Source organism: Erpetoichthys calabaricus, chromosome 14 (genome assembly GCF_900747795.2).
Source record: "Erpetoichthys calabaricus chromosome 14, fErpCal1.3, whole genome shotgun sequence".
In the NCBI taxonomy this organism is placed as follows: Eukaryota; Metazoa; Chordata; class Cladistia; order Polypteriformes; family Polypteridae; genus Erpetoichthys; species Erpetoichthys calabaricus.
In genome coordinates this window covers 19329221-19351034 of record NC_041407.2, presented here as the reverse complement: position 1 = coordinate 19351034, position 21814 = coordinate 19329221, and the positions used below count along the sequence as shown (strand labels likewise).

General features: G+C 34.8%; 1 protein-coding gene across 4 annotated transcripts in view; it reads left to right on the top strand.

Moving 5' to 3' along the window:
- LOC114664469 (myosin-10) overlaps positions 1 to 21814 on the top strand; it is a 149704-nt gene that overhangs the window by 35489 nt on the left and 92401 nt on the right. The gene's annotated exons all lie outside the window — the stretch shown is intronic.

Here is a 21814-nt window from a genome sequence, read left to right as displayed (position 1 = left end):
TTTAAGGACACTAGTGCAATACCGAAAGGAAGGTCATGGGAATACATTAGTAGGTCAGAGTAACTCATGTGTATCAATGGGAAGAAATAGGAGGATCTGTCTTGAGATAGTCATTAGAGCTACATTTTCATTGGAGAAATAATCCTTTTAATTGCAGAAAAGATCAGGGATACAAGAACACATAGGACCACTATTAGGCGTTAGGGCGGTGTCCCTGTAAATGTAGAAGGGCTTCCATTTTTACCCGGAATTGGAATTACTCATGGGAGGTAATCCATGGGTAGTAGGGGGTAGAAGGAACCGACTGAGAAAGTTGTTGGGTGTGAGAGGGAGAGTGTTTCTGTGACACTTGGGGGGTGGAGAAGTTGGTCCTATTTACTATAAGAAATCTTTAAATCCATTCTCATTGGTTGTATGTCTTTGCAAATGAGAACAATTGAGGGTTTAGAGTGATTCCCTACCTCCTGACAAAATGTTAATAAATATATTTCAAAATAAAAGAACTCTATTAGCAAATATACTATAGACCAATTTAGAATGTCAGAATACTTTAAAAACTTAATCTCTGTCTGTCAGTTTATTGGGCATTTTCTAGGTTCACATTTGGCTGGAACCAACTCTGCTCCTATACTCCTGGTGTTGGGTATGAGGGTCTGCGTGATAAAGAACTTAAGAACTGAATGGGCCTTTGTGGGGTTGGGAGTGTGTGTTTTTTTGGGTTTTTTTTTTGAAAAAAAAAAGAGTTTTTGTAAAAGTCACATTTTTTTTCTCTATGGGAACAAAGTGTTTATTTGCTGTATCTCTCTCTCCCACTACTTCACTCTCTACCTAAAAAATAGCATTGGCAATGTTTTACATTTGGCTTGAAATGCTAAAAAATACACATTGATAAAGTTAGAGTTAGTCACTGATTTATTAAATGGTCATTTGTGATGTGGTAGTGGTTGAGACACAGCCCTTTAGGACAGCTCTGTCCCAGACCTCGAGGTGTATAATGGTGCTTCTGCTTCTGCTACAGTGAGAACAGTGATGCTGATTACAATGTCATTACATTGGACGTTTTATCTTAGAGTATCTTTATTAACAAACTTCTTTCTGCCCACTTTGCACCTTCTAAAAGGGGAAAAAAATGAAACATTCAGGCAGGAATGATGTAAAATACAGAAAATGAATAAATGAATGATTTAATTTAAACTTTTCACAAAGGAACATTTTAATGCATCGTCATGTGGAAAATATGCAGCATGTCATCTTTTAAAAAGATACACTGCACTCCTCCACGGTAATGTAAATGAGAAGGGTAAATAGAATTGATTTTACAAGTGAGGTATGAATTGCATGATTTAAAAATGTGTCGAAAAGGACACAGGTGAACACTGGAGTGTGAACAAGGCTTTAAGGAGCAGTATTCCTTGTTTTCTGTCCAAAACACCCTTTAAAACCCTAAACTCATGAGTGTCATGTTTTATAGTTGTGAAATTCCCTGCAAAGTGAATTTTAGTGTCTGCTTTGCGAAACTGTTTGCTTATAGAAACTTGCCTGTTTATCTCTAGTGGTCAGTGTGTAAACTATGTAACACATGAAACGACATACAAGGGGTGTCTGATAGAGAGTGAGCCAACCTGGGAAGGAAGTGGTGCAGCACAATGCTGTTTTAGAACTTTTCACTTTTGAAGGTGAATGCACTTCTCTCACTGATGTTACAACCTCCAGATGCTCTCTGAAAAAAATACAACTTGCAAGTCATACCACTCTACTAACTCATCAATGACCGCATCATCTGTGCCAAAACTGAGAGCACGCAGGTGTTACTTTATCTCAGGAAACAGTACAATACAATACAGTTTATTTTTGTATAGCCCAAAATCACACAAGGAGTGCTGCAATGGGCTTTAACAGACACTGCCTTTTAACAGCCACCCAGCCTTGACTTTCTAAGAAAACAAGGAAAAATTCCCCAAAAAAAAATGGAAGAAACCTTGGGAAAGGCAGTTCAAAGAGAGACCCCTTTCCAGGTAGGCTGGGCGTGCAGTGGATGTCAAAGAAAGGGGGTAAATACAATACAATATGCATAACAGAACACAAGTAATCCTCAATACACTATAATAGTACAATAGAAATAATACAAGTATAGAACAGAATTCAACAGTAGCTATTATATAATATGATTTGGATTTGTTCAGAGTCCTGGAGATCTTGGCCATCAAGCTGCCTCCCCCTATTGGCCATTCAACAGCTGAGTCCGTGCTGGGCCAGCCAATCCGATACTCCATCAGAGATGACTTTACCGTAGGCAGGCAAAACAACTTGGCAGTAGGGCAGGGAGTACTGAGAAGAGAAATGGAATAGGTGAAGGTTAGTAACAAATTATAACTATCGTATTGCTTATGTTTTAGTGCTAAGGACTATCAACAGAGATGGAGTATGTACACTTAATTGGCAACTTTAGTTAGGATATGCTAAACTGAAGTAGTTTTTAGCCGGATTTGAAAGCGGAGTCCAAAGGGAAATCTCTTATAGTAGCAGGCAGACTATTCCACAGTTTACAGTGCATCCGGAAAGTATTCACAGCACATCACTTTTTCCACATTTTATGTTACAGCCTTATTCCAAAATGGATTAAATTAATTTTTTTCCTCAGAATTCTACACACAACACCCCATAATGACAACGTGAAAAAAGTTTACTTGAGGTTTTCGCAAATTTATTAAAAATAAAAAAACTGAGAAATCCCATGTACATAAGTATTCACAGCCTTTGCTCAATACTTTGTCGATGCACCTTTGGCAGCAATTCCAGCCTCAAGTCTTTTTGAATATGATGCCACAAGCTTGGCACACCTATCCTTGGCCAGTTTCGCCCATTCCTCTTTGCAGCACCTCTCAAGCTCCATCAGGTTGGATGGGAAGCGTCGGTGCACAGACATTTTAAGATCTCTCCAGAGATGTTCAATCGGATTCAAGTCTGGGCTCTGGCTGGGCCACTCAAGGACATTCACAGAGTTGTCCTGAAGCCACTCCTTTGATATCTTGGCTGTGTGCTTAGGGTCGTTGTCCTGCTGAAAGATGAACCGTCGCCCCAGTCTGAGGTCAAGAGCGCTCTGGAGCAGGTTTTCATCCAGGATGTCTCTGTACATCGCTGCAGTCATCTTTCCCTTTATTCTGACTAGTCTCCCAGTCCCTGCCGCTGAAAAACATCCCCACAGCATGATGCTGCCACCACCATGCATCACTGTAGGGATGGTATTGGCCTGGTGATGAGCGGTGCCTGGTTTCCTCCAAACGTGACGCCTGGCATTCACACCAAAGAGTTCAACCTTTGTCTCATCAGACCAGAGAATTTTCTTTCTCAAAAAAAATTAATTTAATCCATTTTGGAATAAGGCTGTAACATAACAAAATATGGAGAAAGTGATGCGCTGTGAATACTTTCCGGATGCACTGTAAGTGACCTGTAACTAAACATTCAACCTCCCACTGTTATTTTATTAATCCTTGGAATCATAAGCAGACCAGCATCTTGAGATCTTAATTTATGTTCTAGTTTGTAAGTCTTGATAAGTTCAGATAAGTAAGTCGGACCTCGGCCATTTAAGGCTTTATATGTTAAATGAAGGATTTTTGAAATCTGCCCTAAACTTAACCAGGAGCCAGTGTAAGGATTTAAGAACAGGAGTTATGTGTTTGTATTTACTTGTTCTTGTAATAATTCTTATAGCAGCATTTTGAATTAACTGGAAGCTGTATAAAGAACAGTTTGAACATCCAGTGAACACCAAATTGCAGTAGTCAATCCTCCTAGAAATAAATACATGAATGAATTTCTCAGAATCCTGCTTATTTAGAAAACGCCTTAATTTCCCAACAATTTTAAGATGGAAGAAACATGATTTAGACAACTTTGTAATGTGCGCTTTAAATGACATGCTGGAGGCAAAGATAACTCTTAGATTGTGGGCTGATTCAGTAAAATTAATGGTGATACCAATTGAGTTAAATGATAGAATATTGTTGTGATCATCATCATTCCCTCCAATAATTTAACATGTGTTTTTATCGGTGTAATTCACTAACACAACTAATTAAAAACAACATCGGAGAAACTTCATTTTGTCTAAAAGAAAAGTATAACTGGGAGTCATCTGCGTATGAGTGAAAATTAACGTTATGTTTTCTAATGATAGATTCCAGTGGAAGCATGTAAACGGTAAAGGTCACAGTACTGAGCCTTGCAGGACACCATGTCTCAGTTCAGTGTATAATGATGGAGTGCTGTCAGCACATTGTTGTACATACTTTAATCGATTTGTATAAATAACTAAACCAGGCAAGGACAGTGCCTGTAAGCCCAACATGGTTTTCTAGCCTGCGCAGTAAAATGGAATGGTCAATGGTATCAAATGCTATGCTTAAGTATAACAACATAATTACAGTGGAGTTTCCTTTATCAGAGGGTATCAGAATGTCGTTTATAACACAAAATTTTGATTTGTAAGGTGTGACTGAAGCTGTTTGATGACTACTTTTTCAAGTATTTTAGAGAGAGGGTAAATTTGAAAGAGGTCTATAGTTATTAAGTGTGTGTGGGTCTAGGTCTGACTTTTTAAGTAATGGATTGATGACTGACACTTTTAGTGCATCAGGTACTATGCCATGCAATAATGAACAATTAATAATGTTAAGAATAGGCGCTGCAAGAACATCCATTGCGAGTTTTCCTAGTTTTGTTGGCACCGGATCTAGGGAGCAAGTAGTAGGTTTCATTTTAGAAATTAAAGTCAAGACTTCCTGCTCTGTCACAAGATTAAAATTTCTAAAGTGTTGAATGCAATGTGACACAGGGACTGCAAAGCTAGTATGCAGTTTGCACTCTGATGCTGAGATCTAGGATCTTATATTTTTAATTTTCCCATTAAAGAAGTTCATAAAGTCTGTACTGCTAATGTCTGTTGGTATTTTGCACTGTAGCTCTGAATTCCCATTTGTTAAATTAGCCACTGTTCTAAAGAGTATCGAGGATTATTATTGCTATCTATTATTTTAGAATAGTAGTCTGAGTGAGCTTTTAAAAGAGCTTTTTTATATTTTTTAACAATCTCTGTCCATGCAGTTTGAAAAACCTGCAGCTTGGTTGTTCTCCATCTGAGTAAAGAGGAAAGAGTAAAATCAGCCATATATGTCAAATAAGGAGGGTGAGGCAACAGTTCAAAGTTGCATTCTTAAAATGTTCCTACTGTCATATGCATTCTGTGTGGTGGAGCATTGTCGTGATGAAAGAGTCTGTAAGATGGGCACCAACTCAGGATGGTTCGCAGAACATATTCACACATATTTGTGTGACCACTGCATCAGCATTGACATTTAGGATATTACCATTATTCATCTTTTAAAACCTCGGTAGTACAAAATTCTCCCTCTGTGTGAGGTGTAAGTAGTAAACTGATTGGCCAATATGAAAATTAAGGCTGAAATATATTGTAATACAGTTTGTACCACTGTGTTCTCTATTCTTTCATAATTGCTTTTTATGATGCAATTAAGGAGGCAAACTCTACTGATAACAGGAATTTTGCAAAGAACTTACACAAGGATTTTGAGTGTAATCTATATGACCAGAAATACAGTATTTACCATCTTTTTATGACTTTATGAAAGTGGGGTTGCCAAATGACCTGGTGTCGGTGATGATGCATGAATTCAGTAAGTGTCACCCATTCGGAGTCTTTGTGAGCATGAATAAGACTTGAATCAATATTATGTTATTGTTACATATTTAGTTACTTTAAAATATGAAAAGTGACACCAAAATAACAACAAAATAAATGATGGACTGTACTGAGGAAGTCACACCCCCAAACCTTTAGCAGATACTATACGACGTGTGCCTTGTTCATATTTTTTCAGTTGTTGTTCTCAGTAAATCTTGCCTTATTCTTTACTTCAGTTTTTCCAACTGGTCTATACCAGTATGCCTTATCTGTTCATTTTTCAACATAGACAAGTACTTTATTAGCTCTTTGATGTATGTTGTATATGCTATGCATAGTGGAGGTGTTTGTTTCATATTATTTATGTTTTAGAGTGTTTTTTTCCCTTTCTATGCTTTATTGTAACTAAGAAACTGCACACTCTCAATTTCTTTGTTTTGTCATGGAATCACACCATGATCTGTCCCAATCTGGATGTTTCCACTGTAGTTGTGGCCAGCCATGAAAATCTGGACTATAAAGACCCTTAGAAGCTCCTTGAACTCCTACACTCATGCACACAGGGACTGCCTAGAAGCATTGTAAGCATTGTGCTTCCTGGTAACATCAGCTGCGGTCTCTCACTCAGCCTCCACCTTTTTTGGAGCACAGACACTACAGTCTTTGTGTTCTTTTAAATTAACATTACTTAGACTATTCAAAGAAACAAAGAGGTTCCATTTTTATATTTAATGGGGTCTTTTTATTATTCTGTTTTGTAAAGATTTTTTTTTATTTATTGTACGAGTGACTGATAGATAGAACTTTGTTTGTTCCTAGTGGGAAGTTTGGCTTTTTACAGAAGCACTTTAAAAAAAAAAAAATAGGTAAATAAGTAAGTAAATAAATATATACACACAGACACTTTGATCTGAACACACACCAGAATGGCTATAAAGCAAGAAAATTCAAAGGAAAGAAAAGTTCTGTCTTGGCAGTCACTATCACAGTAAGGAATTATGCAGATGTATTACTATTGGTATAAAGGAGCCCCTGCAGCATTTCTTGAAACACTTTTGCTGAATAATTCATTGGCTTTGAAAGTGTGTCAAAGAGTTTGCACAGCATTGTTGTGGCACTCAGTTTTGTTCTTTCCTTTGCTACCACCTCCAGGGGGTTCTGCGTGCATCCTGTAACTGAGCTTACCCTTATAATTAGCTTGTTGATTTGGTGGACCTCTCTTGAAGTGATTTAACCAGCCCAGCACACCACAGCGTAAAACTGTTTTTAGCCTCACAGAATCCAAAAAATCTATTGATAGCCTGTAGTAGGAATTGATGAGTAGGATGGTTTTGCTCTTTCTTGTTTTTTAATTGGTTTGCACTGGAGTCAGTCTTTAGTTCTTGAATTAGAATGTGCTAACACTGTGATATTCCAGAATTGAGACAGACACCCAATGTTTTATAATTTAATCCTACAATTTTTGCATTCAATATGTATGTCTACTTAATTAATCCACATTATTTTTCCTTTTAGGGTTCATCATTATTATCTAAGGGATAAAGCGTCATGAATAACATTTCATGTTTTATTTGTTATTAACCGGAATATAGCACGTTAGTTTTTATATTCTTCTCCATACATTGTTTAATTATAGCACTTTTACAGAATCATAATAAAAATTGTTAGGTTATTGGTATAGCATTTTCAACTTTTAAGATTTTTTGAAAGTTACAGAATAATCCTATATTGGTGTTAGGCAGTTTATATAAAAAAAAAAAAAAAGAAAAAAAAAAAGATGCTCCTTTATCATGAATATGCATGGAGCTAGAGGAGAATAGTGTATATTTATTAAAATTGGACAGATTAAAAGTTTATTTGAATGTTTGTTTTTTATTTTTTCATATCCTCCACATTTTCACCATGACAAGGTAGTGATTAACAAGAATCAAGTTCATTCATATTGTATCCAGATATGTATTTTGCAATTTCAGAGTGTACTTCTGTCTGGTTGGAAGATGATCCAGTGGGCTTTGAGCCAATCCCAAGAGATTATTTTCCCCTTTCTGGTTTATTATACTTAAAAAGTGATTATGACTGCACAGTTTTTGTTGTTCCATATTTTTGTTAACCAGGCAGCAAACTACAAACAGTTCTGTATAAATGGAATGTCTGTTTAACTGAATTGTAATCATAAATTCTAATTCCTTTTGCAGATCTATCCTGTAGCCAAAAGCCTATACTTAGTTCAGCTTGTAAGAAAAAAAGAAAACTAATTAGGGGTTACAGTGCACTAGGCAGTCCCACCATTGAAAAGAGAAAGCTGTTTTTGTATCTTGCAGAAACAAAACCTCAAAAGGCTTATGCTAATAAAGTTGTGGTGCCTAAAACCCCAGTAATTTGACACAGGCAAGCAAACTCCAGGGTCAGATTAAATAGGCATAAACAACTTGGTTTTTGGTGCAGTGAGTAGTAGGAATGCACTGCCCATGTCCTATAATACCCCTGATTAAGTGTGAGCCTTGCATCATACTTTCCATTTGCTGAAGTCTACAGAGATGAAAAGTTGCTTATGGGGGTGTCAGGCCTCAATTAGACTGGTGTGGGGTGAGAAGATTTTCGGTTATTGAAAAGTTGAACTCCTGCTGAGACTTGTTTCTGATAACTGCACTTTTCTGAATTCCCTGTCTTTACTTTTGTATTTGTAGGTTGTGTTGACAAATGGAAAACCAAAGGAGTACCCCAATCATGTTTGCTGTGTTTTCCAATGACTTTAAATCATATAAATGCATTGTTATCTGAATATTTTAAAAAGCTTCAAATTTGTGCAAATTTGATATTTTGAGGTTTGCTCCTAAGAAAATAATCTTGGATACTGCATTGTCTAGTGGTACTGGTCTACTTTTAATTCTGAAAGTAGGGCTTCAAAAATTATTTTAGAATTTTTTTTTTCTTTTTCTGTATTTTACCAGGGTTCCCTTATTTCCCTAAAACATGGTAAACTTTGAAATTAAATGATTTTCCTAGTCATGGAAAAGCTCTGAAAATTGAGAAAAATGTCAAACTTCCTGGAAAATGCACAAAATCATTGATTGTCAAAAATAATCCTTCTTGTTTCTGTAAGCATTTTGTTTGACACAACAAAAAATATTGGAAGATTGTATGGCCAAATCAAAAACCAGTGGTGCAACAAAGAGTAAGGTCTGCCCATATTTTACATGACTGGGTCCAAGACATGCCCACTTAAAGCAATGAGGTAGTATAATTGTATTACTAAGTAGCTGCTTTATTTCAGTTATGGCTTATTTGATACAATGATTAGAAAAGGTTTTTCCAACTTCTCTTTGAGAATTTTTCTTTTATTGTTGTTGATGTATTATTGCAAAAGAAATGTGTATTCCATTCTTTTTTCATCAGTAATATATAGCTGTTTTAATAGAGTTTGTAACATTGTGGTAAGTTGTTGACCTGTATCATTGAATATTTTCTGAGAAATACTTAACGGATTTAGATCAGGTTTTTTTCTATAATTTTCTTGAACATTCTAGTTGATTTTGCGACATCTCTCATCACTCTAAGTATCGTAGTTCGCTTGCAGTACCGATTTTATTTGTGTGAATCTGAGAGAGAAGGAGGGGGGCGGGGCCTTCCTCACTTACGCGCCAGCCTCTGGGCATATCTTACATCCGCTTAGCTAGTGAACGAGAGAACTACTTAACGGATTTAGATTGGATTTGGATAGGCTGCGGTCCGAGGGGAGGGGGAAGCGTGACGTCTGGAGTGGGGAGTCAGTTCATTCGTTTATCTTGCGATTATGACTGCAAAAAAAGTTAATTTCATTAGCTTACAAAAATAAAAACAAAGCAAAAAATGCTAATTTGAATAATGAATAATTTTACTTTGGTCATTTTATAGGTAAAGATCTGATTAATTTTTATTGTCTGCTTGTGCTCTAGCAACACTTGTACAATATGTATATAAAGTGCTACTGACTCATTCTTGGAGGCATTTAATTAATGTTGTGTGGCAGAGGTGTGTCATTGTAGGCTGTTGCAAAATGTAATGTAACATTGGTACACAATGAACAGCAACTGGCACAGCACATTTAACAGTTTCTATTATTAAACTATTTGTTTAATAAAACACTTAAGAGAAAAATGTGATAGACTGAAATTTATCAGTTTTAGGCTTCACATCATTTGGATGATATCCATGGAAATTAAAATATATATGTTATAAGAACCTAACATTGCAGACTAACAAGCCATAAAATTAAATAAGGTCTGAGATTGGCAAGGATTGTTTTCTAATTAAGTTATTGGGTTGGAACAAAAACCTGCAGCCACTGTGGCCGTTAAGGACAGACATTATCTACCCCTGTTTTAACTGTTGATACCATTGGTATAACAAATGCAATACATTTCATTATATTCATGGCAGAATTCATTCTGTTGCCTTCCACTGGAATGAAAAATGTATGCACTTTAGTAGTACTTACAGTTGTGATGGACGGCCGGTGTTTCAGTCTGGCCGGGACGCCCCTAAACAAAAAGGAGGAGGAAGAGCAGGCTTTTCAGGGCACTGCATCCCCCGGGAACCTAGGTGGCAGCTCCCCTGGACGGCAACGGTTCCCTGGATTCCCTCAAAGCATCCTGGGATGTGGAGTCCGTTTCCTCAGCACTGTTGGGTGCCGTGGGTGCCGCCAGGGTGAGCTCACAAGAAACCTGGGGACTCCTCCTATTACGACAACCTGGAAGTACTTTGGAGTCACGAGGACGGAAGCACGTAGTACTTCCGGGCTACTTGAAGGATGATGTGGCGTTTGACCCGGAGAAGGAATACTTCCAGGTCATGGACTATTTAAAGGACTGGTCAAAACCCAGCAAGGAGAGCCGGAGTTGGGAGGTTGGGTGACTAAGCTGCTGGGAGTGGAGGATTGTTATTGTTTATTGATATCTTTGTATTGATTATTGAAGAATTGTGGAGTGTGTGGTGCTTTGTGCACTGTATTGAAAGAAAATTATTATTAAATTCTTCTTGGTGCTTTTATAAGTGAGTCTTGGACGTCTGTCTGGTGGGTTTAGCTGGGCAACAGTGCCTCTAGTGCCCACACAGTATATTACAAAATGAGGTCCAAATTAATTTTTAACGTGTTAAAATTTTTAATTTCTAACTTTGTGTTGCATTATCCCCGACAAATTTTAGTTAGGAGTGTAGTTAGAGTTAAGAGGAGACATTTTCGAACATTAATTTACTTGTGTTAAATATTTTGACATCAAAGAATAAAAAGATTATGAAAAAGACACTAAATTGTCTTGACTTAATGTGACTACTTAAGGTAGACCGTTACAGAAGGGAATCAAATTCATTAATTTAACTGATAAATATTAATTCTTCATTTTGTTTACAGTATTGGCCTTCATATGCAATTTCTATATGCTAATGTAGAAAAAAGTGCATAAGGTACAATAGTAATTAGAAAACATTAAGTGTATGAATGTGTTTAACAGTATTTATACATGTAAAATATCCTAGAAATGACCTGGAAATTTATTTTGTAAAAATGGTGGAGACTGTGTTTACATTTTGAACATTCTGAACTTGAGGAGGAGTTTATGTTTTGCATCTCATTTAGAAGTATTGGCTAAATATTTTCTAGTGTCCATTGTTCCTTGATGGTTACTTGATATTTTGTAGTCAAAATAATAAAGCAGGACAACAATACGACAATTTTTTTTACCCTGCATATTAATGGCCAGTTTTTCTATTACAGTTCCTACATATTGGAAGATAGTTAGTTAGTTATCATTGTACATCTATAAGAATTTTAATTAGTTAATAAGTTAACCATACACACACTCCAGCTAAATGATAATTTGGAAATGCAGCTGGGTTTGTTCTCTGCTTTCTCCAGTGATGTGATTTGTGATGTAATTGATAGGTTGTGTTCTTTGCATGCTTTTGAACGCCAAAGACTATTCTTGTGATTGACACAACTTTCTTTCAGTCCTGGCATAGGTAAAATTCCACAGCATGAATGATTCATGTTTCTTGGCACTGGGTGGTAGTTTCCATGAGAAGAATATTTCCATAAGTACACCAAAATATACCAAGAGCCTCATTTATAAAATGATCATATGTTTTATTCCATAACTATTTTGAAATTTGTCCATAAATATTAATCATATTGTACATCTAGCCCCAAATGACTTCTGAATTAACTTTCACACATTAGTCTGGAATGGATTATGAAAAGATTAATACAGTACTCTATAATGCATCATGTTACACCACAGCATGTATTCCTACTACAAGGTCATCATTTCACAAGTGGAAATGCCCAGTCTAATTTTCACAATAATCAAGACTAAACATTTCAGATGTTCTTAATTTCTGTCCGTCAGAATGCTTATACAAATAAATTAAAATTAAATATTTTATAAAGATGCGTCTTACTCAAGTCTATGAACTCCATTTTGAATAAATTGCTGCTTTTTATGGCTAATCACAACTATCATTTGTCTACATATATTTTATATAGAACATTTATCTTTGCTATAGTTATATGGGGCTTAATAGTTGTAATGCAACATCAAAGTCACTTTGGCATTCCTTGTATGATTTGAAATTACATTGAATTCTCTTGCTAATTAAAGCTAGGCTCTAGATGCACACAATAAAATAAGTGCCTCACCATTGTTTGCCATCTTGGCTATTGTTCTTTAGTTAAGCAGTCTTTGAACACAAACTTTTCCAGTGATGAGTTTTTGGGTGAGAATCACCTATTCATCTCTATAGACCTGTTCTTCCTCTAGATGAAGGGACTTTTTTGGGTACTGCGCTAGTAAAAAGACAGTAAAAGATTTAAGAAACCTCAGAGATGAACAAGGAGAGATCATAGAAAATGAGAATGAAATAGCAAAAGAAATAAATACATATTTCATACCAGTATTTTTAAAAGATGAAACAAATAGAATTTCCCATGCAGAAATAAAAAAAATGTAGGTTTTAAATTAAGAGCCCATCTAGTGCTACAGTCTTCACCTCACAAGCTTGTCTGTCAGTCCCTCCTCTCTTTCACTTTCTTGTACCTGTCTGTGCTGTCAGTCTTCTCAAACTAGCTAATGGGTTATGAGATGGGAGCTGAGGAAAACTTATTATATTTTTGTTCCACAGAAGCGAAAGCTCTCTTGGGATACGTCATTGGTGGTGTTTCACATACTGACGCAATAAAATGTCCAAGTAAATAGCGGCAGGGATATCATTCAGCACAAAATTCACAGTTTTATGTACTTTTCTAATTTTAACTATACAATCTTGTGGTGACCCATAATTTAAGAAAAACTGTTGTAGTGTGTTGAAAGGGGCTGGAGAGCATTTCTCACCCACCGAGTCTACGGCGTATCGGAGAGAGAAAGAACAAAGAACAGAGTACAAAATCTTTCAAAACTACTGTTTACTTTGGGTACCAACTTGCTGGTACCAAACCATTTTACGTTGCAAACCTATTTGGTACTTTTGAAAGAGTGACTTAGTTTTTCTGATTACGATCATAGCACGTCTTAAAAGATTATGTCTTGGTTCTCTTTATATATATATATATATATATATATATATATATATATATATATATATATATATATATATATATATATAAATAATATAATAAACTTTTCTTTTGATCCAGTTAAGTTAGCAAGCCACTCAGATTCACCAGAAAGTATATGATGGTATCTTTGGCTGCCATTTTAGGTTATTTGTCAAATAGTAGTGAAATAAGACTGAGCTGATTAAGTGACTCTGATGGTTGACCATTAATTAGGTTGAAAAGATGACAATATACAATTACTTGCGAAAGTACTCAGACCCTCGAGCAACTCTCTGCTTTTACTGAAGAACACATCCTACACTTGTATTTCTAAGCTTTTTTGAGCATTGGTGCTTTAAAATAAAGGTCACAACTTTTAATATTTTAAATACTCAATACCATTATTTTATCGAGTCATTTATGTCTGTAGGGATTAAATATGCCCTAAATTTGCACCTGTTTAGCATTAATGTTTGGCTGCTTCTTCCATTCAGATATGGTCGTCCAGGTTTTTCAGAGCAATTAGGTGACACTTGAGCCCAGCACTTTGGAAATAGTAATACAGATTCTTAGTTGGACTGAAATCTGTATTGCCTTAAAAGTTATTGTTGGTCTCTCATTATGTATTCTCAGAAGCCACCTTCTAGTTTGCACGGGATTTTCAGAATTGGCTTTTTCTAGACAGTGTCTAGTTGGTTTGATGTAGTCTCCACTTCCTGAAAATTGAATCAGTGGTTCCCACTAGGACATCTAAAGTTTTGGATATTGTTCTGTACGATTGTCTTAATGTATATGTTTGTATGATTTTATTTAAAATTAGTTTCACAGTAAAAATAATCTCTTAACAGTGTTGTTTTTATCCAGGAAATGCACTGGTTATTTTAATGATTCACTTGTGAAAGCCAAATGCAAGACAACTGTGTTTTCGTTAGGCAGTTGTTTTCATCTGTGTAAATTTAGAGCTTTTTTTAATAATATAGAACTATCTCTTTAAAAGTAAGACTCATTTATGAGTTTTAGTGCGTTGAAATAAAAATCACAGAGTAAAATGTCACCAAAATTAGTGAATTGGTAAAGGGTACTCTACGTTCTATATAAATCATTTTTATGATGGTCTGTTCCTCATTTGATTTGCATAATCTTTATACTTGCCATACTATTTCTGTAATGGCTATGTGTCAATGTGTGAGGGCTTGGTTCTGAAATATTCCTTTGTAAATGTTTGCATTATTTGCTGATCTCTATATCATGAGGTTATTAGCTTCCTAAAAATGTTGTTTTTATAAGTATTGCAGGGATTGGCATGAATCTACTCTGATATCTACCTCAACTTTTGTTTGATACTACTGTACTTGGAGGCAGGTATAACATTACATATGTATGTAAGCTACTGCTGGAAAACCAATGCAGCTTCACAATATGCTTACTTTCCTTTTCAGGCAGAAAGTGTGAATTGATGAAGTGGGTAAAAGTAATTTATCCTGACTTGTCAAGAAATGCTGTCTTGCATGCAATTTTCACTTTTACAGTATTTTCCTTGGTTTGCATCAGATCAGTCGAGTGTTAATTGCAGTATACTGCAATTATAACCGATAGCTATCCAGGAGCCTTTGCTGTGAAGCACGATGCAGCTGCCTTTCATTTGTGTTGCCAGATATTTTCCATAGTTTATCGGCTTGGCCTCCTCTGCAAGATGCAACAGCCTAATTTTAACATTTCTGAAAACAACAGTCATGCATTGAAAATGTTTAAGCAAAGCCATGTGTGCATCCTGTGGGCCTCTGCTCAAGATTCGGAGAGCAGCTGGAAGTGAGATTTTTCTGTTATGTCCTTTTTATATTTTGCTTTTGGGAATTTGTATTCAATTTTTTTTGTCTCTAAGTTGAAAGCAATGCAAAAAACATGAAGTAATACTTGTTACTACTTACTATTAAAAACCTGTGTGTGTGTTTTTTTTTTTTTTTGTTTTTTTTTAGTAACTAATTTCCTTTAATTTTTTTGTTGAGCTGTGGGTAGTTTACATTTCCAGCACTGGAGCAGAGTCCAGTAAGTAGTAATTTGTTGCTTCTACAAAGTGGACTTTTAATTAGATTGATTTTTTAAAAATAATTTTGATCCATGCTACAGAATATGTTGAATGAGCCAAAATATTAATTTGAGCTTAATAAAGTCGGTACCAAGGGAACTGATAGACAGTAACTCTTTTGCAAATTCACTTGCAAGTGTTTTTTTTTTTACAAGCATTACTTTAAAAAGCACAACTTTATTTTGTGTGTAATCTGCAAGAAATAGGAGTTGTTTGTTTAGTTTAATGGTTATTAAAATTATTTTGTGGAACCTTTTTGGGCATGTACAATTTTTAAATGATTTTTAATGTGAACACAGTAGAGCAAAAAATACTTTTTTATAATACTTTATTGGTCATGTACAGTTTCCATTCTGTCTGTAAGAGTCATACTTTTGCCATTCTTTATTCAACAGTAATTCACCCCAGTAGTTGTTATATGAAAGTCATTTTCTGCCTGAGATTTGTAATCACATTGAAGAGCACTTTGATCTCCATAACCCTTAGACGTCTACTTAACTTCTGGCCCAAATGCTTTGTGGATTGTGTGTGTTCTATCACCTCCATGGGTTTTTTGTAGATAGTGTCATGTTTTTTTTCTCCACTAACTGATTTTACTTATCTTGTTTTTGCATGCTTTGTAAACAAGAACACTGTTGAGAGGAAACAGTTTTCAATTGGTTCTAGCCTCCACCAGAAATTTAATGAACAATAAAAATTGTCATGATTGGGTGCAGCCTTGTTCACCTGTTTATTCCAAACCCTAATCTGCATTGCAAATAGTGTAATTTTGCCAACAGATTAGAGCTGAGCAACACATCCAGGGTGGCATGCTTACAGTCTGAGGGTAGTAACCGTAATTTCATAATAATAAAGTGTGCATGTTGTTTATAAGTATAATGAAGTAACCTGTCTTACATCATAAAAATGACTGGTGATTGAATACTAACAATATGAACAGTTTCTTCATTGAATTGCTGACTTGCAAACTAAGAAAAGACATATGCCTTGTAAAAATTTAACCTTGATATGAATATGTGTAGACTAAGTTTGTTTTAAATAAATATTAATTTGTGTTGATGAGCATGTAGGAAAAATGCCATCTTATAAAGTGTTATCTAATTCAGTGTTGCACATCGTTAGAGCTAGGAGGCTGCAATATCAGTATTTCACATTTTTTCTTAGACAGTGGTAGTGTGCATTTATGTATCTGTAGGTACAGTATTATCTGTGTGACTGAATCAAATGCCTTTTCAAAGTCTATGAATCCTGGATATAAGGCAAGTTCATATTCATTACTTATTTCCATATCTTCATTGAGTACTTGCATCTGGTCCATAGTACTAAACCCACTGTGAAGAACAGCTTGTTTCTTAAATTAAGTAAAATCTAGTTTTGTTTTCCTATACAGTTTAAATTAACTTACTTTTTTATACAATACTGATGATAAATGAATAGGCCAATAGTTTTGGACATTTTCTTTATTTCCTTTTTATGAAAGAATATAATCACTTCAGTGTTTCAACTGAATGATATTTGCTTCTGATATTTGCTTTCTTTTAGATCCTTCGATCATTAATCATCTCTGCCGTAATTCCATCTTTTCCTGGAGATTTACTTTTCTCTATATTTTTAATTGTTTTACCAGTTCTTTCTTTCTTTCTTTCTTTCTTTCTTTCTTTCTTTCTTTCTTTCTAGAATATTATAACAATCAATAGAAATCTTTAAATACTTTCACAATTTGAGTTGTTTTTGTTATTATTCCATTAGGCTTCTTAATTGTCAGAGTCTGGCTTCTTCCCACAATAAGTGTCATGATCTGAGTTGTATCTTAATTTCTTTGTACTTATAATATTTTGATATGCTTCCACTACATAAATAATTTTATGGAGCTTTTTGTTTAAATATTATTATAATCTATGGTGCCCCTAAAGATTATAAAATGTAAATCTGTTTTATACTTCAATTCCCCTTAATGCACAATGTAAATTGAACACATATATTGATAGTTTTTAGAAGTAATACTGGCTGTTCATTTACATTTTGTTCAATGTTTTTTATTAATATTGTTTTTGTTGTTAAGCTCTGTATATCTCCATGTGTATCCTGAGGAAAGGATGTTCCGCAGAAATGGTGTCGGATTTACCGTATAATCACTGTACTGTGAAATTTGAATAATGTAATTTACATAGATACAGAAATATTATCTATTGTTAGGACATTTTGGAATATTTTCCATCTCTAAGCTATCATCATAGATTATTTTACTGTTCCTTTAGATATTGTAATTTTTCCAATAACACATTATTTTTAATTTTTTGGCTCTATTTTGTTTCAAATTCTTTTGTTTTTAGATAGTTAGTTGTTATGCTTTTATGATGTTTTTTTTCCTTTTTAAAATCAATTTTGTTGCTATTATCCAAAAGCAATACTCCCATTATTATATATGTACGTTTTTTTGTTTGTTTCTAGACTACATTACTTAAACCCCTAATGTTTTTATTAATCTTTTCTGTATGCTAATAGATACAGTATGTTTAAATCCCTTGTATCTCGTCTTGGTTATTTAAAATCTGTTGAGAGATGTTGAAAGTTGCATGTAAACATAGAGAGCAGCCATTAATTTGTAGGATGGCCAGAATAACATGCCAGCATAAGAAATAAGTAGATATAGAGACAACTTTGGAATGACATTTTTGCCAGTGAATTTCTGTCTTCTTTTTTTTTCTGCTGCCTTTTTTTTTTTTTTTTTTACAGTTTATTCTTCACTCTGAAATGAAGGTTTTCTGGCTTGAATTAACTTTTAACACTTCATGCATAACGACACAGGTTTTATACTTTGTGCTTACACTGAAAGTGAAAAGGCATCATTTCCCCCCAACTACTGGCAGTGAATGAAAATGATCAAGTAACATAGTTATTTGATTGTTTCCAGCCAGCCTCTTATAGTCAAAATATTATTTTATTTTAGAAATATGCAGTGTGGCTTTGAAAATATGTGAACCCTTATTCTGCTTCTTCAAATGTTACATTTTTTTAACTTTGAAATCCTTGTCTGAGGAAAGGCATTTTTTAACTTAATATCTGAAATTCTACTTCTTGTGTGTAGGTTTTTTTTAACCCCATCTTCCACCTTTTCCACTCTACCTTTTTTTTGTATATCCTCCCTTAAATGTGTTTTCTGTGGATTTCTTTTCATTTTATTTGATAGGAGAGTTTATTAAATCTTAAGTTTCTGAATATTGGTTACAAAAGTGACAGTTTCACTCTTTAACTGCTCATAGCATGTATTTTTGTCCTGATTTAGTTTCTACTTAAGGGAGGGCAAAAAATATCCTCTTAGGTATATGTTCAGTAAAGGGAATGTCAGCCGTCTCTCTGATCTGTCAGAGAGCCCTGAGTATTCTGCAAAAGTTAGTGTGTGTATGGGTGTTTTTTTTTTTTGTTTTTTTTTTTTAATTCTGCAGAGAGTTTGAGCTTATAGTCATTTTATAACCTCCAGTTATGGTATTATTAGATTTATTTTGCTTAATACCAAGATAGGTGACAATAAGGCACCAATCAAAAGGACTTTGAATCCATCTTGTCAAAACAGTTGTGTGTCTAGAGGACCCTGTTTGAGAAGCTCCTTAATGCCATACCTGACATTTCACCAGGCCTAGTTTGTTTGTAGACAGGAATAAGTCCATTGCAGAAAAAAATATTAATTGCTTTTGTCTGCACACAATATTATTAGTCAATTATTACAGCTGAGTAATGATGTAACCTGAGATTCAGGTTATCTTTGTTGTGAAAAATATCTGAATGCTTTCCTTAATATAAGAGCCATTCAGTGTCATTCATATATTAGTTAGAGCAAAGTTGCATTCTCAGTATATTTATCTGATCGTAGTGTATGTGAGTCAGTATTCTTTAATGCAGTGTTCCAATTTTGCAGGATTCAATACTTAGTCCATGAAAACCAAGACAGTGCTCATTGAAAAGAGCAGATCTTAAACTTTCTTGAAATACAGTACATTTTATTAATTTGAGTTCCCTTCATTTGGAGATTTTGTTTAATCCCTTCCATGACATGGTTACTGTATTTGCTTCTGTGTTGACCACTTCATAGATAAATGTATGCTTTGTACAGACAGTAAAAGACTCTTTATGTCCGTTTTGGTCAAAAACAATAGGTTATGCTCCTTCCATTCTTTCCGCAGTGCCAGAACAGATTATATGACTATAGGTAAATGCAGATTGTGTTCACAGTAGCATCATCCTATTCCTCTGAAGAAAAATGTCACAAGACAAATTCTGCAAGATAGGTTCAGCAGGCAGATCAGCAGCATTTAATTTATAGTTTGGACTCCTGGTTGTAACAATTTGCTGCCGTTACATTCACCGCACTAGACAGTGTGCTTTTATTTATTTTTTTACATCGTTTGAAACACATAAAGAAAAGAAACAAAGACGATCATTCCTTTCATAGGTGACTTTGTATTTGTGGATCGGGAAACTTTTGAGTGACCTGAGATAATGACTGGACTCCTTACTGGAGAATCCTTGCATATTGCTTGTTTGACTTCATGTTGAGCGAGCTGTTGCTCACAGAGTCCTAAATGAGGTAAATTACATGCATCGTGAGGGAGCATCAGTTACGGCATGACAGCCTTGTGCCGCGATTCCCCGAGGTGATCTGGCTCGCAGGATCTTCATTGCTGAGGACCCAAGCAACTGGACCAGGCCAAGAAGATGCCCTTGTAACACCTGGCTGTGGCAGATAGATGGTCATTTCTGGAGGGTGGGACTGGGCCGTGTGTCTGCTTGGGGTTTGTCAAATGGGATCCGAAGCTGACCTAACCTGACCCGAAACATTTGAAGATTATTACTTATAAGTTTGGGTCCTTTTTTTACATGATAATATTTTAAAGAAAAAAAAAAAAAACTTCCCAAGGTGAAATTAGTTATTCTTTGCATGCTTTTCTAAAGTGGAATTGTGTACTTCAATGAAAACCTGTGCCAAAAATAGTTTATAATTTTGTTTTACAATTAAATTTAAGTTTATAATTAAAATATTGAAAATTCACAAGTTACACTGAAAACACCTCGTCAATAATTCACAAATGAGTTCTCTGTTAACGTTATACTATAAATGAGAACTGTTGAAATAATTCAGCATTGTGTCTTCACATACTTGTATTGATTCTGAACTGTCATACTTACATAGGCCTGTCATGATAATAAACATATATTAAATAAAAATAATTGTAGTTAATAATTTTAATTCTCTTTTTTGCCACTATAACCTAACTTGTACAATTCCAGTGATATTATAATAAAGCAAATGAATAATAGGCTATTTATTGACATAGAATGCCAGAACATAGATAGAGAAATACTTTGGATCATAGATCAATATGGTGATGATTGCAAGCTATACTTTGCTGTATTTTTAATGTGCTGAAGCTCCCGTGACTATGTGGATAACAGTTTATGAATTATTGTCCTGTGTGTGAATCCATAGAGCTCCTAAATCTTGTCTTCTTGACTACTCAACTGCATGCAGTACTTTGGCTTTTACATACATCTCTTGTCATCCAACTTTGGGTGGTCTTCATGCAGGCTGCTCCTCCTGTTAACCTCCTGCACCCATGAATGCCACACAATCAGAATTTCAGAACGTTCCAGAATCTGAGGTCTGCACTGAAAATTTCAGTAATGCTCCATGGCTGGTGAAAACTGCAAAACACTAGTCTCATTACTACTGAAAGATGAAATAATTTGGTAACATTTTTGCAGTCAGATACAATTATTTTGGCTGATTGTGATTATTTTGACAGGTCTATTCTTACCAGGTTCAAATAAAAAAGACCATTTTCTGTACATAGCTAAGAACCAATAATTGTAACAATAAATAATACAAAGAACCTCTTTTTACAGCAAAGCAAACACATTTTACACGAAATCCCATTCACATAAGGCTTGCCCACAAAAAGGCATGCCATTTTTTTTTTTAACCACATTTTCTAACTTGTTGTAATAAGTAGGTCAGAACACTGTTTGCTTTGTATTTGTTGTTTACTTTATATAATACAGATGTTTATACAAATTAAGTTTTATACGTTTTTGGGTATTGTATAACACTAACAGACAAAAAATACTATTTAGGCCATAAATTCAACACCAAAATTCTAGATTATCAATATAAGTATTGCACAAGGCGGTGCCCAAAACCTGGAATTGTCTATGTAGACAGGAGCATTTTGTCATGCTTGAGATCAAGTCTTGAACTCATTATTTTACTATAGTACATGATAATCTGCAAGTAAGAGCTGTAAGTAATGATTTAAAAAAAAAAAATGGACTCTGGGATTAAATCTTTTGACACTTCAAAAAATTAATTTTATTACTGTTGCTGTTTTGGACTTGTAATTTTGGTTTATCTATACTGTATTTGGAGTTAGTATAGCTTGTCAGACTTAAGTGTGCAATT